Genomic DNA, 16,946 nt, shown 5'->3' with positions numbered 1-16,946 from the left:
AGACTGTTATAGCAAATGCAGAGGCAGGAAAACTTTGTACTTTTTCAGGGAACAGAATGACTAGTCCAGGTGGATTGAAATAAATGATCGTGAGGAGTCTTGGGAGGTAAGGCTTAGTTTGGAGGCAAAGAAGAAACGTGCAGGTCAGTGGGGTCTAAGATTCCTCTTAAGTTTGTGAGCAATTTTCTTTTTTGGTCCATTTGCCTTCCTTGCAGTCTAACCTGTTGCATCTGTGATTTATGTCCTATTAGATTGAAACAATAGTCATGCATGCATACAAAAATTTTCTAAGGTTGAAACGTTTCTCTAATTCCTGACCCCCACCACCATGTTCTTTTTTCCAACCATTAACCAGGATAGTCTTTTGTAGAAACCAACCTGCCCTAGGCTTTTTGCCTTTGCTATATTTTTACCTCCGATTGCAGCCCCATTGTCTTATATCTCTGCTTATCAAATGTCTATCAAACTGTTCAGACCCAAGTCAAATATCACTTCTTTGACAAAAGCCTTATCCAATCATTTCAGCCCTAAAAGATTCTATCTTCTTATTACACTATAGAATTTAAATTGTACCACTCATATGACACAAGCAAGCTTTGATATTTTCTATTTTCTCCCCAACCACTCAGTCATATAACTTCACGTTGATTTAAAATTTTATATACTTATTTTCCCTTACCTAAATATTTTCTTAGCACATTACACTCTACATATCTCCTATAGAATTTACTAACTTTAAAAACTATTTTTCTAAAATTGATAAATTATTCCTTAAGTAATTTTTTGTTTAATTGTCAAAGAGAGAATTTTTTTGGCTCATTAAAAAAATACATTGGGGCTTCCCTGGTGGCGCAGTGGTTGAGAGTCCGCCTGCCGATGCAGGGGACGTGGGTTCGTGCCCTGGTCCGGGAGGATCCCACATGCCGCGGAGCGGCTGGGCCCGTGAGCCATGGCCGCTGAGCCAGCATGTCCGGGGCCTGTGCTCCGCAACGAGAGAGGCCACGACAGTGAGAGGCCCACATAACGCAAAAAAAAAAAAAAAAAAAAAAAATACATTGGCTTATTTCTCTTTTTTTTAAAGTATAATTTCCACTTTATTGTCTTTCCAGGGAATAGTATTTCTTTAGTCTTTAAGGACTTAGCTCCTTACATGGGCTTTGGTGAAGGTCGTGGGGCTGCACCTGCAGGTCTAAATCGGGATGGAGGTGTTCGGTCCTTCCGGGCTTTCCGAGAACGATTCCTGACTACCTTGCTGTGAATGGCACAACTCACGCAGTAATGCAGTTTCACATACAGCTTGGGAAGCACATAGGCGTCGAAAACAATCGCTTCGGAAGTGTCCCTAAAGGCTGTGGCCTCTATGATGTTCCGAATGACGAACTTCTTAATAGCCTTAACCTTGGGTACGCAACGGGCACAGTTGGTACAACGAATAGGCTGCACGTGGCCGCGGCCCTTTTTGGCATGACCATTGTTCCTTCTTTTCTTGGTCATCTTGGAAGCGAGGAGGCGACAGAGGAGCTATTTCTCTTTTTTAAATTATTTATTCATGACTATGAATGTTAATTGCTGGATAATTCTCTACAGGGCTCTCTAATTTCTCCTGGGTATTAAGAATGCCTACTGCCATCCTCAAAACTTACAGAGACTGTAGCATGCCCATTTAGTAACCACTGGGAAATGACACAGGAAGATATGAACAATTATAAATGGAAGACACCAACATTAAATTGTTTGAGACAGAGAATCCAAAAGAAAGTAGTATTTATGAGAAAAGGGATGTTAGGCAGTTAAGGTAAAAGAGGTCATCAAATGTTCTATATATTCTAGCTTAAAATGATATATATGTTGCATAATTCAAAGTATTTCTCCATATACAGCTTTGCATGCAATGGGATCTCAAAAATACTGATTGATTAGTAATGAATATCTTCTTTTCCATATTAAATTATGTTTAATTTTGGCCTCATCCATTACCATTATTATTATTATATTTCTAAAAAAATGAAAAAAAGTCAGAAAACTACCTACTATTGTTTGAAAATAATGAGGTAAGGCTTCCATTATATATTTAAAATCTGGTTTTTAAATACATTGTCACTTGGTATTTTCACAGGGAAAAATAAATGGTAAGACTACAGTGAGCCAAAATACATAAATACACTTATTTTGAGCCTTATATAAGATTGATCTGAGGAATTTGCTTAGATTGATGACAGCACTTACCTGAGACTCTGGAAAAATTATAATCCTGAAGACCCAAAGCTTCCCGTATCCTATGTTTATTCACAGCAGGCTAGAGATTAATAAAATAGTGAATTATTGAACAATCCCTGATATGAAGGATCTGGAAAGTATGTTTCCAAAGGTAAAAATAAATAAGGCTGCTTTCTAGGGGAAAAAGGAATATAATACACTTTTATGATTTTAATTGCAAAATGTCTACCTATTTTTAAAATAATTATTTGAGGAAATCCTATTTTTAGGCTCTCAGATCTTAAAGCTTAAAGGAGGCTGTTGAAGATTTTTTAGTTTAATGCCCTTGGAATACAGATGAATAAACTGTAGTCCAGGGAGTTAAATAACATGCCCAATTTCATCTATTGAATGCACAGCAGGCTTTTTTGGTTTTGTACTAAAAAATGTATCTATGGTTGTGATATTAACAATTATACAACTTATATAGAAATGTTAGTAACTATGTGGCATATTTGGTAAATATAAATTTTGTTCAATTGCTGGCCATCAGCCTACTTCAGATACTTTTTGTATGCTTATTCACTGGATCCTCCATTCATCTATAATCTTAAATTCTCTAGTAATTTTCAATTACCTCAAGAAAATAGAAAACTTAGGGAAGAGAAATTCTACTTTCACATTTTCTTCTTTTTCCTTTTTGGTCTAAGGTAATTCCAAGGAATGTGGGTTTTTCTCCTAGAACTTGACAAATACTTGCCTATGCTATCCTCTTTCTTTTGCCAGCAAAGAAGTTTTCAAATAAAATTGCAGATGAGCTTTCTCTTTGACTAAAATTATTAAAAGATTTCCAACTTCCAGTAGGTGTCCTCATTTATTTGAAGAGTTTCAAAGTTTCTCACTTTAGGGATAAAGGCTTCTGGTTCCCTTAAACTTACTAAATTCCATCTATTGAACTTTTTTTTTAATAAATTTATTTAGTTTTGGCTGCGTTGCGTCTTCGTTGCTGTGCGCGTGCTTTCTCTAGTTGCGGCGAGCAGGAACTATTCTTCGTTTTGGTGTGCAGTGGCTTCTCTTGTTGCGGAGCATGGGCTCTAGGCGCACAGGCTTCAGTAGTTGTGATGTGTGGGCTCCAGAGCGCAGGCTCAACAGTTGTGGCACAGGGGCTTAGTTGCTCCACAGCATGTGGGATCTTCCCCATCCAGGGGTCGAACCCATGTCCTCTGCATTGGCAGAAGGACTCTTAACCACTTCCCATCCAGGGAAGTCCTATCTATTGAACTTAATTTGTGGTTTGGTATGGTTAATATCTGTTTTTGCATGAAATATGAAACTTTTAAAATCTTAATTATTTTTAAATATTTTACCATCAGCTTTATATTACAGAAGCATAGATGTTAGTCCATAGCCTATAAACTACTAAATGTATATTGGGACACTTCTACAAGTTGTGTGAATATCATGGTATGCTAACACAGTGGCGTCTTTAGTTTAAAACAATTATCTTTTGGCTTTATGTAATTTAATTTATCTTAATGCTCCAGGCTTCTTCTATCTCATTAGAAAGCTCACTAATGCTGGTTATCCTTGTAAAAATAATTTATTAAAAAAGAATTAACAGGGAATCCTCGGAAGTCCCGTGGTTAAGACTTGGAGCTTTCACTGCCGTGGGCTAGGGTTGGATCCCTGGTTGGGGAACTAAGATCCCAGAAGCCATGCAGCACGGCCAAAAAGAAAACAAAATTAATAAAAAACTTGATAAATACTCCACGCTGCCCATATGAGACTACAGCCTATTTTCAAGAAGAGATAGATCACTTTTTTGGTGTAGTCCAACTGTCCATCAATGAGGGTTGATTAGAAACAATCACCTTTCACAGAGAAAATAGTGGTGACCTGTCAAATAGGTTGTGCATCGAAAACAAATGTATTCACTACTAAAAAATTCAATTTAGTATACTGATACCATTTTAATCAGAGGTTAAAGTTAAATTCTGGATTTTTAAGATGCTCATAGAAATGATTCTCTTAACTTTGTGTCATGCTAGGTTTTTTCCCCTCACTTCTCTGTTTCTGGCCTTATATATCAGATTGCTCTATAATGAGCACCATGTAACCCTCCAAATTGTTTTATTTTATTGTAAATTACTTGAAGCCATCAACTAAAACTCATTTAAATTTAGACATATTTGAAGTGTGATAACATAAAGTTGAAACTAGTTTTCTTCAATTTTCAAACTGTAGATATAAATGTTCTGATGAAGTAGTGAACATCAAGTCAATTTTTGTTTTGGGAAATTGGCAACTATGTTATTGTACTCACTAAATGTATATGCCTTCAAGAGGATAAATGAACAAATAGCTGTACAACAAAGGTGCTAAAATGCTTTACAGCATACAGCAAAGGAAGAAAGAGTGCAGGGAGGAAGAGAGAAAAGAAGATCCACTGGAGAAGAACCATTAAAAAATTACCTCTTAAGAGTCATTGTGGGAGAATTATTTATACACATCTCTGTGTTCTTAAATTCTAAGGACATGGTGGAAAACATTTAATGCAAGGTTTTCCCTATTATTTTTAAAGGAATCATTCTTTGTTTTTGTTTGTTTGTTGCTATCTTGTTTTTATTGTCAGTCTATGTTCAATTAGTTTGTCAAACAATAGCTGACATGCTTCATTCATTTCCCATTTACTTAAAACCTAGGAAATTATAATTTATATTGAAGTGAATAACCATTCAAGCAAATGGGCATGCTCAATTTTTACACATTTTAGTGACAATAGTGTAAGTTTACATATATTCATTATTTTAAATAAACTAAACATATCTTTGGAATTTCTTCCCTTGGTTTCAGGGTTAAATTGTCTAAATGAAAATAAGAAGATATTTTTAAATATATGCCCATAGTTATTTGTTGGATTATATATTGTTTAGTCTATTTCATGTATGGATTCATTGCTGATTCAAATTGAAGGGAAAATAGAATTATTTCTTCAGTCTCCTTTTTTTTTAATGTTCTAGTCCACTTCTAAATATACTGTAACATTAATTGCCATTCAGCACTTGATTTCTCCTGTATAAGGTCCACACTGGAGATTTTTAGAAAGTAATAAAATACATGCTATTTTGGTTCATGTGATATGTTTTGTTCTGTGAAAAATATTATTTGTGTAACTCTTAAAAACAGAAACATCGGGCTTCCCTGGTGGCACAGTGGTTGAGAGTCCATCTGCCAATGCAGGGGACACGGGTTCGTGCCCCGGTCTGGGAAGATCCCACGTGCTGCGGAGCGGCTGGGCCCGTGAGCCATGGCCGCTGAGCCTGCGCATCCGGAGCCTGTACTCCGCAATGGGAGAGGCCACAACAGTGAGAGGCCCATGTACCGTAAAAAAAAAAAAGAAACATTATTTTTTGAGTTTATGCTAATTTTTACCCATAAAAGTACTATCCTGTTATATTTAATCATATTAATTTCATATTTAAAATAACTGTGGCAGGATAATTTCTTTAAATATTAATTTGTATTTTGTTTCCATTTCAAGAATTTAGCAAAATCTTTGTTTCCTCCCCTCAGCCATTTGCTGATGGCTATGCTTTGAGAATTACACTGGCTGAGATCTCAGAATTTGTGGAACTTGTTTATCAAAGGGAGGAAGGGGTCCCAAAGAATAGAAGAGAGAGAAAGAACCATACTGTAGGAGACTTTGAACTTTCCTCAAAGCAGAGGCGGTGACAGGGGATGGAATAGTGAGACCAGACACTATTTGAACATAGTGTCCCAGATTAAAATGTGGCTGTGGGATGCCCAATTAAGTAGTAGGAATACTGTAAGAGGGGTATTTCTGAGAATGGTTGGAACAGAAGCTCCTCAGAGACAGGCAGCAAGAATCAGCACTGGAGAGCAGCACCACTTTATACTCTCACCAATGCAGACGCATGACCACTTCTTTTACTCCCAAACTTATACCAACCTTGATAAGGATATCTTAGGAGTTTTATGACTTGTTGAATTTTCCTAGATTCAGGGATATTTGTGATTTATTGAAGGACATCATTCTAGATACAAGATCAATAGAAATGCCATAAAGTTCACTATCAGCATCTTAGGAAGACCATGTGGTAATGTTGTCCAGAAGCATTTAACTTGAGTGCAAAGTTTTTGAGCTGACATTTTCAACCAATTATTCTGTACAATGGGCTCCCAGTTTACTCTACAACTTTGGTGTCCTTCACAGAGTGTCTCACACAAGGCTATGTGTAACCATCTGCCATTCATTCATATCTGATAAGTTATTTCCAACTACTGATGGATGACTATAAGGTTTCCGTGGTGGAAGATCTCTTGGGGTTAAGTGGCCTCTGCTACCCCATATCATCCAGGTTTGCATGACAATGTGTCCATCCAGAGGCTCTGATTACCTATTACATGGATGTTTTGTACGTGGATTGCCACCAGAACACTGCCTAATGCATCAGAGATGAGCTGCACTTTCTGATTGGTCTGATTATTCCAAGTTGTAATGACTGGTCCCTTGGACACAAGGTGATGGGTGCCTTCAAGCTTATCTCTCTAAATAAAAAGAATTCTCCAAGTAGCCCCATGGAGAAGCCACTTCTAGGAGTTCTGATCAGCAGCCTCTACTGAGGCCCCAGCCAATAGCCAGATATGTGAATGAATGAACCTTCAAATGGTTTTACCCCCCAGGCTTTGAGTATTCCAACTGAGGCCTTAAACATTTTTTAACAAAAACAAGAAATTCTTGTTCTGTCCTTTCCAAATTCCTAACCCTAGGAGTCTGTGAGAATAATAAAATGGTGGTTGTTTTGTGTCTCCAAGTTTGAGGGTATTTGTTACTCAGCAAGAGTTAACTATAATATAAGTTGGTACCTATAAGTGGAGTGCTGCTATAACAAAAAACAAAAATGTATGGCATAGGCTTTAAGACAAAGCAGTAGATGGAAGGGCCTTGGAGAGAGTAATAGAAAAAGCATACAGGGCCTTAAAGGGGCTGTTGGTAAAGGCTTAAAGAAAATCAGAAGCTGATGGAAAAGGAGCTCTGCTTATGTATTAGCAGAAAGTCAGCGATGCTCTTCTATGGTAACATGGAAAATAGGAAATATACCTAATAAACTTGATGATCTATGTACATATAGAGATATACAGGCAAATAATTGAAAGGGCCTTCTGCCTTTTTTCACTGAATATAAAACATGTGGAAGGGGAGATGTGAGCTAAAGAATTAACTTTTATTATAAAGAATGTAGGACTTCTTGAATTTGAAAATAATAGTCTATTTTGTCCAGCTTCTCCAGTGAGTCTCAAATTAGTAAAGGCTTTAGGCCAAAGATCAAAACCAGATTGGAAGTGTTAACTCTGTTGTTAGAACTTCAAAATGAAGTAAGGCAGCTCCTCCTAGAATCTTTCAGATAGACAAAGGCCTTCTAAGGATCTTAAGGACATACCTTACAGACCCTTTTTGCTAAACAATAAGGCATATAAGAATTTTAAGGTAGTTACCCCACAGCAGTCTTTAGAGGGAGCCAAAGCTAGAGAAATCTCTTTTGTTATGGCTTTTGTTTAATGGAGTGGTTTATAAATTAGTATAAAAAAGCCCAGAGTTTTTCAAGGAATTGTATCAGCTTCGATTGAAAGGGATAGAGAGAGTAGTACAAAATGAAGTCCTTTGGACTCCATGAGGAAGCAGGCTGAGAAAACTACTCAGCTGCAAATATGAGCTTTTTTGTTTTTTTAATGAAACAAGAAAAGATGACTCAGAGGGTTGAACCAAGCAACCAGAGGGTAGAATGATGAGTGGTAGAGAGCAATGTCAAAGCAGCAGGACAGAAGAAGGAACTGGCAACATGTTCACATTAGATTCCAGAGTTGTTAAGGACCAGTGATTGCTGAATTCTTTTCATTTCTCCCTCCTTTCATTTCCATCAGAATGTCTATAGTGATTAGGCTAGTCCTCCCCCACAATTGTATGTTGGGTATATGGAGTAGATAACTTGTAACTTTAGTTTGCATATCTTCATTACAAGAGATACTCAAGGAACTATACCCAAAAAACCAAACCTGAGGATCTTCATCTATACCTGGACCTGATTTAGAGAAAGAAATCTTGTAGTTAACCTGCTGTCATAATGGGATTAGATTTGGAGAAGAGGATTAGTATATTTTGCATGTGGGAAAGATGTTAATTGTTGTAACCAGTGGGCAGATTGTGGCAGATTGTATTTTCCAAAGTTGACTAGAGCAATATCTCCCATACTACATACTCTTCCTAAAATGTGACTTTGATATTTCTTCCATCAAGAGCTGGGTCTAAGATACCTTCTGGTATCACTTACATGTGAAATCTTTAAAAAAAGAAAAGCTGAACTTTTAGAAACAGTGAGTAGAATGGTGGTCATCAGGGGCTGCTGGCAGTGCGTGAGGATGAGGAGATGCTTGTCCAAGTGCAGAAACTTCTGGTTATTAAGATGGATAAGTTTTAAGGATCTAATGTCCAGCATGGTGACTATAGTTAATAATACTGTGATGTACACCTGAAATTTGCTAAGAAAGTAGATCTTAAGCATTTTCACCAAAAAAAGGTAACTGAGCAGGTGATGTGTGTTAATTAACTTGATTGTGGTAGTAATCATTTAGCAATGTATAGATATATCATATCATCACATTGTATACTTTAAATATACAATTTTGTTAATTATATATCAATAAAGCTGTGGGGGAAGGGTGAAAAAAAAGAGCTGGGGTCTATGCTTCCTCCTATTTAATCTGAGTGAGCTTGTAACTATAGCACAAGTGATGCTGTGTGACTGCCAAGGCTAGAACATAAAAGGTGATGATAGAGCTTCAACTTGTGACTTTTGGGACACATGCTCTCGGAACCCAGCCACCATGCTGTTGATGTAATCTAAGCAGGTACATGAAGAGGTTACACGTTCTAGCAGGCAATCCCAGCTGAGATCAGAGGTCACAGTCCGTGTCAATTGCCAAGCATGGGAGTGAGTGAGGCTTCAGGTGATGTTAGGCCTCAGCCTTTGAGTCTTCCCAGCTGATGCTCCAAACACTGTGGAGCAAAGATAATCCATCCCTGATGTATCTTTTCCAAATTCCTAAATCACAGAATCTGTGTACATAATAAATAAGTTGTTGCATACCATTAAATTTGGATTGTTTGTTACATAGCAACAGTGACTGGAACAGGACCTATCAATAGCCAGTACTCTTTATTCCTAAACCAGGTTCTAGCCAGGCAGGTAGAAAGTTCTACCAGAAAGTTCTGTCTGAGCAATTTCATCTCTAGACTTTTGAAATGTGTTTTAAAATTTTAGTCTGGAAATAGTACAACTGTGGAAAACTCATTACTGCTTGGACTAGGAGTTCATTACAGAGATATATTTGTAGACTGTATTAAATATATCAGACAGGTCAGTCTTCTTCAACCTTTCTATGCTAACACACCTGAGGGATGAGTCCCTTTATTATAAGTAACAGTGTCTCGCCAAAGCAGTGACTTTTTGATATAAGAGTAGGAAGTATGTATCATAATATACAAGTGGTAAGAAGAGGGAATGTGTAGTTTGAAAAAGCCCCTGACTCCTGGAGATTCTTATGAGTTCTCCGTTTGAGATTCAATTATTGGTATACTAATATCCCTCTGAGAACTGAGACAGATTTCCATTTCTTAGCAGCCAGGGCCATTGAAAAGGACAAAGGAAGTCATTAGGAACTGAAATTAGTTTACAAATGCCCTTGGATTGCCACATAAGGCTCTGGAGATTCATATTTGTTTATTTTTTTTTCTTTTTTCATATTTGTTTAAAAATGGCCCTTTGGTTGGTATAAAATTTCAGAGATGCAGATAGAGGCTTCACACAACTAAAGCTATTTTAAAGAGAGGCAGAAAAGCTGTCATTAAGTGCTACTGGGCTCTTTCTCTCAGTGAGTCCCCTCCCCTATGATAATATGGTTATTTCAAAAGTGCTGAGAAAGTGTAAAATTTTATCATCAAATTTTGATTCAAGGCATTTATTATGTGGTCTGACTCAGATCAATTTGTTGTCCGATGGGGGTCAAACTCAGTCCAAGATAACAAGAGCAAAGATACAGAATTAGAAAGATGATTGTTTCAGTTGACTTCTCTTCCCTGGCATTTTCAAACCAAGCTCATTACTTTACCCTTACTCCCAGTACTTTGTAGCTATATTGTCCCATCTTTGTTATACTTTGTCAATCTTTGTCCGCTTATCTTAACTTGGGTCTATAATGTTATTTATTTCATTATGAATGCCTCTCATTCTTTTTGATGTGACATTCTTTCTCCTTCCTTTTGCCCAAGGTCAATGACTTTCTGATTTCCAGATTGTTCTATTTCACTTGTTCAAAGCAACCAGCAAATTTACAGGAAAATTAAAGTCACATGCAACATTGAACAAAAATGCTGGAGTGGGGAAAATGGGAGAATAGGGTGGTATCTAGATTTCCTTCTAATATTGAAGGTGGGGATTGAAGTTCTCAGAGAACCAGAGGCTTTATGACCGGGAAGACATCCAGAACCCTTGTTTCATTATAAAGAAGCTTATTATACAATAAGCTCCCTAAGATCTGGGATTTTTGTCAGTTTTGTTCACTGATGTATCCAAGTGCCTACAATAGTTCCTGGCATATAATAGGTGCTTAATATAAAATTTATTGAATGATTAAATGCAATTTCCCTTATGTCTGGAACACAGCCTGATATAGAGGAAATACCATTGGCTCTGAATTAATCCTTTATCTGACATAAAATGTTGGATTTAAGAGTTCGGTTATGGAACTACTTCCTCTTTTAAATCTATACTCTTTCCTTAGTTGTTATCACCTACTCTTGTGGCTTCAATTACCACCTATAAATGTTGATGCCCACATTTCTATTTCTACCTCCAATTCCATATAGTCAAGTACCTACTTGACATTTCTGCTTGAATGACCAACAGGCATCTCAAACTCATCATATTTAAAACTGAACTCATTATCTTCCCCCCCATATCAGCTACTAAGTTGAATCAACCCTCCTGTGGTGTACATGGCATTGATTGAGCCTAGTTTTAGCCTTTTAAAGTCTCAGAATATTATTTCCAGCAGTAGACTCCTGATATATCCTTAATAAAATCCCCTTACTTATCTTATTTGCACCAGCGCACCAGAATTGGAGAGAAATAGAAAGGAAAACAACTCTCAATCTCTCTTCCTTCTGGCTATCATCCTAGAAAATTTCAAGTTTAAGATTTGAGTTAATTTTGAGTTTGAGATCTATTCAAGTTCTGAAACATAGAATAAGAGGTTGAGAAGGAAGACCAGGATAAAGCTATAGTATAGTCTCCATGTAAATGAAGGGGTATATAAAAGGAAACGCTCATTATAACTTTGAACAACACAAGAAATGTTAAGGTCAAATATCAGGGTCAGGACAGAGTTTCTTAATATTAACATTAGCATTTTGGCCCTACTGACACTTTGGGCCAAATAATTCTGTGTTGGGGGGGTAGATGAGGGGGCTTCCCTGAGTGTTTTATGATGTTGAGTGGCATTCCTGGCCTCTACTCATTAGACACCAGTAACAACAACCCCACAGTTTTGACAACCAAAAACTTCTTCAGACATTGCTAAATGTCCCCTGAGTGGCAAAATTTCCCCCAATTGATAGCCATTGATCTGGAGAATTGTTTTATCAGAGATTAATGATCTGAGAAATCATATTAAAGAACTATCAACTAATGGAGTTATTACCGAATCCTTCTGTCCATACCCTTTACCTATTGCGGTAATGAGAAAAAGTGAAGTTTTGAATGGGCATGGATTATCACTCTCACAATTACTATTACAAATTATAGTATGGTTTATTAGGAAGCCAGTAAATTACTCTGTTATATTTGTGAAACATGAATAATAACATTTCAATAATTGATGAAGATAAAGGGAAATATCTTTATCAGTTTAAAAGACTACTTCAGAGAAAAACAAGTTTCTGATACCTCTCAGCACCTGATGGAAAGGTAGTAGATTACATGAACTAACAAGAAGTATTGCTAGTTCTAAATGACAGCATTGCCTTTGTCAGGCACTGGCAGAACATCGATGCTGGCTATTTAAAGAATCAAGCCACCTGAATTTAGCCAATTTGAAAAAATATCTAGAAAAGTACTAGTACTGTGGTAATGCTATTCAAGAGGGACTCATGCAAAGAAGAATCTCAGAGAAGTCCAGACAAAGCCTCATACATTCTTGTCCTTAGCCAACCCAGCTGTATGAGCAACAAGATCCCAGTCATTCCTGTATCATTGCTGACACTAATTTCTAAGATACCATATTCTTCCTTGGTCTTCACTGTCTCCAACCTCTGGCTTCTCTTGGAGAAGGGATTGAATAACACTTTCAGATTAGATGTTACCAGGCATAAGTAGGTAGTGGTTTTCTTAGATTATAATTTAAAGATTTCAAGCTATGCTACAGGGCCAAGATTTACAGTAAAGTTATGCCATCTCAGGTACTCAACTTGTAGGAAATGGAAATTATTTATCTCCATGGAGGAAATTAGGTCTGTTTGGAATTCCCAGAGTACCTGATACTCTGTTTTAGCAAACATGTCTGAAAACTTGTTCCCATCTCTAGACAGTATCTATACCAGCTATAGCCAGCTATGTTGTCCTACATAAATCTTTGCTGACTCAATTTATGGGGTAGGGGATAGATACAGAGCATGGTGAGCTAAGAGAAAAGGGCCCTCCAACCAAGAGACTCATCTATGACATGAAAGAGACTTTATGGTTCTATACACAACCATATATACATACATATACAACATATACAACAAAAGCTTCACACAATAATTATTTTTTTAAATGACATATATTTTTATATTTCTTACTCCATCCTGTTCTTCTTCATTTTATAAAAATGCTGTTTGTGACCTGCTGACTTGATTTCAGTACTTAATGGGCTATGATCTGCAGTTTGAAAAATATTCTTTTAGGGTAACTAAGATTTACTTTAAGAATGACATAATTTGGAAGTAGTCAGTCAGGTATTATGCCAAGTGTTTCACTGATCTGTGCAAGGGAAATAGAATCATGTGGGATTGTTTTACATATTTGACTTTTCTCAGAGGATCAGGAAATATTTGTGAGAGCATTAGCAATGACTGTGATTATTAAAAGAGAAAAGACCTTAGAACTAATTTGGACCTGGATTTTCTTTTGTTTTGTTTGCCAAGTGTGACTGAAGGCATTAAATCCACTGTGAAACTTCTGCATACTTCAAAAGATGTCCAAATTTGGCAGCCTGTCTGGAAACAATCCATAATGGCAAGCCATAGTATTAATGAACTAAGTATCTTGTTTTTAAAACCAGAGAGCAGAACTCATAGGAACGGACTCCCGGAAACCAAATCTTTTACCCATGATACCTAAAATTAAAGGGCTCTAATCATGGTTGCTTAGATTTTGTGGAAGATCTGTTTCTCTCTACATAAGCTATTCTGCAAAGTAGTCCAGGTGATGGGCACACAAAAATTCAGAACCCCCCCCCATCATGACTCTCAGGAGATTCACAACCTAAAATATTTGATTACCTTGCTGAAAATGCCAGGAAATGGGGAGTGGTAGCAGAGCAAAAGGGTTAAGAGTCAGACATGTCATTCTTAGCACTTGTCTACAAAGACTCTAAGAAAAACGCCACATTCTTTACCCTTCATTTTACATATTTAGCAGGTATCCTGATGTCCACAGATGACCAACTTGGAATGGGTGTTGAGGCTGGAAATTCAGTGAGCCTGACCTATCATGTAGATAGATAAAGTGAGAAAAAACAGGATGTTACCAGATGAAACATTAATGTGGCTCACAACAGTGGTGGCAATGCTGAAGTGTGGTGCCAGGGACTCCAATATGGATGATGAGTACTGTTGTAGACTTTGGGCCTCCTTGTCCAATATAAAATGAATGACAGGTGAATACATATATCCCATCTAATGAGACTAAAGTTTGAAGCCACTACCTGTGTAAAAAGAGCTGGCAGAAAATGGGGTGCATACCCGCGGGTGGACAAATATGATCTATTGCCTAAGGATGAATTGGAGAAAGATAATTTTCCTCCATCTGTGAGCCCAGTGCTTGGAAACTAAGGCAAGAATATGAAGCCTCTGTCCTTTGCCTGGGAAAAGTTTACAGTTGACTGTGCCTGATTTCCATGAGAAACAAAAGAAGCTAGGATAGAGAGTGGGTCAGAAAATGAGGTTGGAGTGGTTGCCTTTATAAGATAGGGAATCTGTCTACTTACAACCATAGGTTTTCTAATGGGTAGTGTTTTTTGAGCATGTAGCTCCTCCAGGGAGGTCTCAGGAAGTTCCAGAAGACACAAAGAGCCTGAGGGCCTACTCTCTAGGGTGGAAGGGATCAGAGATAGAAAGGAAAATGCTAATCTTGAAAAAGAGTACTAATTCACAGGAAAGGTAATTTGTAATCTGCATTATAGCCCAGCTTTATACAATCACCTTGTTTTCTGCCAGGAGAGGATGTCACAAAGTCCAGGGTTGTTTGGTATGTGAGAATCTGGGCCTGTGAGCCAAGCGTAGAGTGCTTAGAAAAAGAATTGATTATTCTGCTCCTGGGTCCCTCAGGGGGCCACCCCCATGGGCACATGCACTTGTGCTGCTCTTGCCCTGCGCTCCCTCCCTCTGCCTTTCACTTCCCAGCTGTCAAGATATTGGAAGCTTTGAAACTCAGCAAAGAAAGGATACTTATTGAGAACAGTCTGTTAAGTGTCAAACAATATCCAGATATTACCTGTACTATGCTTGTCCCCTGTCTGAAGCTGGGATTCTTCCACTGGGTGAGTGGTCTTGGGCCCCACATTATCATTACTCATTTGGTTGATGAGGACATATTTGATGAAGACAGTTGTTGCTGGTATCCCAGGACTGTCTGCTTGCTGAAACATTCTGTAAAAGCTCTGTGCACCCTGCAGTTGAGTGCTCCAAAGAGGTAACAGTACTCAGAGAGGAAAAGTAGTGCTGCACAAAATTAAAATAGAATGGCCATGGTTCTACCAATTTAAAGAAAAAAGAATACTTATAGTTAGAAGACCATGCTTGGGGCAGAGTCAAGACGGCAGAATAGGAGGACATAGAATTTGTCTCTCCTTAGAAGTACATCAAGAATACATCTACAAATGAAACAATTCTCATGGAGCACCTGCTGAACACTACTGAAAGACCTCAGACACCTAAAAGGATGAGAAAAATCCCCACTCAAATGGGTAGGACAAAAGAAAGAAAAAAAGAAAAGAAGAAACTGGAAGGGACCAGCAACCCTGGTGGAGACATGAAGTTTGCTCTCATTCAGATTTGATGGACAAATCAAAAGATTTAAAGACAAGCAAAAGCTAAAAGAATTCAGCACTACCAAACCAGCTTTACAACAAATGCTAAAGGGAACTTCTCTAGGTGGGAAACAAAAGAGAATAAAAAACGATTATGAAAACAAATCCAAAACATTAAAGAAAATGGAAATAGGAATGTGCATATTGATGATTACCTTAAATGTAAATAGATTAAATGCTCCAACCAAAAGACACAGACTGGCTGAATGGATAGAAAAACAAGACCCATATATACGCTGTCTACAAGAGACCCACTTCAGATCTAGGGACACATACAAACTGAAAGTGAGAAGATAGAAAAACACATTCCAAACTAATGGAAATCAAAAGACAGCTGAAGTAGCAAAACTAATAACAGACAAAATAGACTTTAAAATAAAGATAGTTACAAGAGACAAGGAAGGACACTACATAATGATCGAGGGAAAATCCAAGAAGATATAACAATTCTAAATATTTATGCACCCAATAGAGGAGCACCTCAATACATAAGGAAAACTCTATAGCCATAAAAGAAGAAATCAACAGTAACACCATAATAGTGGGGGACTTGAACACTCCACTTACATCAATAGACAGACCATCCAGACAGAAAAATTAATAAGGAAACACAAGCCTCAAGTGACACATTAGACCAGACAGACTTCACTGATGTTTATAGAAAACTCCATCTGAAAGCAGCAGAATACACTTTCTTCTCAAGTGCACACAGAACATTCTCCAGGATAGATCACATCCTGGGTCACAAATCAGGCCTTGGTAAATTTGAGAAAAATTTGTGTCAAACATCTTTTCTGAACACAATGCTGTGAGATTAGTAATCTATTACAGGAAAAAATAGTAAACACCACAAACACATGGAGGCTAAATAAGGTGCTACTAAACAACCAATGGATTACTGAAGAAATCAAAGAGGAAATCAAAAAATGCCTAGAAACAAATGAAACAAAAACACGAAATGACCAAAAACCTATGGAATGCAGAGAAAGCAGTTCTAAGAGGGAAGTTTATAGCAATAAAATCCTACCTCAAGAAAGAAGAAAAATCTCAAATAAAAAACCTAACATTACACCAAAGCAACTAGAGAAAGGAGGACAAACAAAACCTAAAGTTAGCAGAAGGAAAGAAATCATAAAGACCAGAGCAGAAATAAATGAAATAGAGATGAAGAAAACAATAGCAAAGGTCAATGAAATTAAAGCTGGTCCTTTGAGAAGTTAAACAAAATTGACAAACCTTTAACCAGGCTCATCAAGAAAAAAAAGGGAGAAGACTCAAAAGAACAGAATTAGAAATGAAAAAGGAGAAGTTACAACTGACTCTGC

At 37.3% G+C, this 16,946-nt stretch overlaps 1 pseudogene; it reads right to left on the bottom strand.

Annotated features, from left to right (window-relative positions):
- Positions 1–1,127: 1,127 nt before the first annotated feature.
- Positions 1,128–1,512, bottom strand: LOC101336172 (small ribosomal subunit protein eS26 pseudogene; annotated as a pseudogene).
- Between the last annotated feature and the right edge of the window lie 15,434 nt (positions 1,513–16,946).

This window comes from Tursiops truncatus, chromosome X, assembly GCF_011762595.2.
Source record: "Tursiops truncatus isolate mTurTru1 chromosome X, mTurTru1.mat.Y, whole genome shotgun sequence".
NCBI lineage: Eukaryota > Metazoa > Chordata > Mammalia > Artiodactyla > Delphinidae > Tursiops > Tursiops truncatus.
Note: the sequence above shows the minus strand (reverse complement) of the source record. Positions and strands in the feature narration are given on the sequence as shown.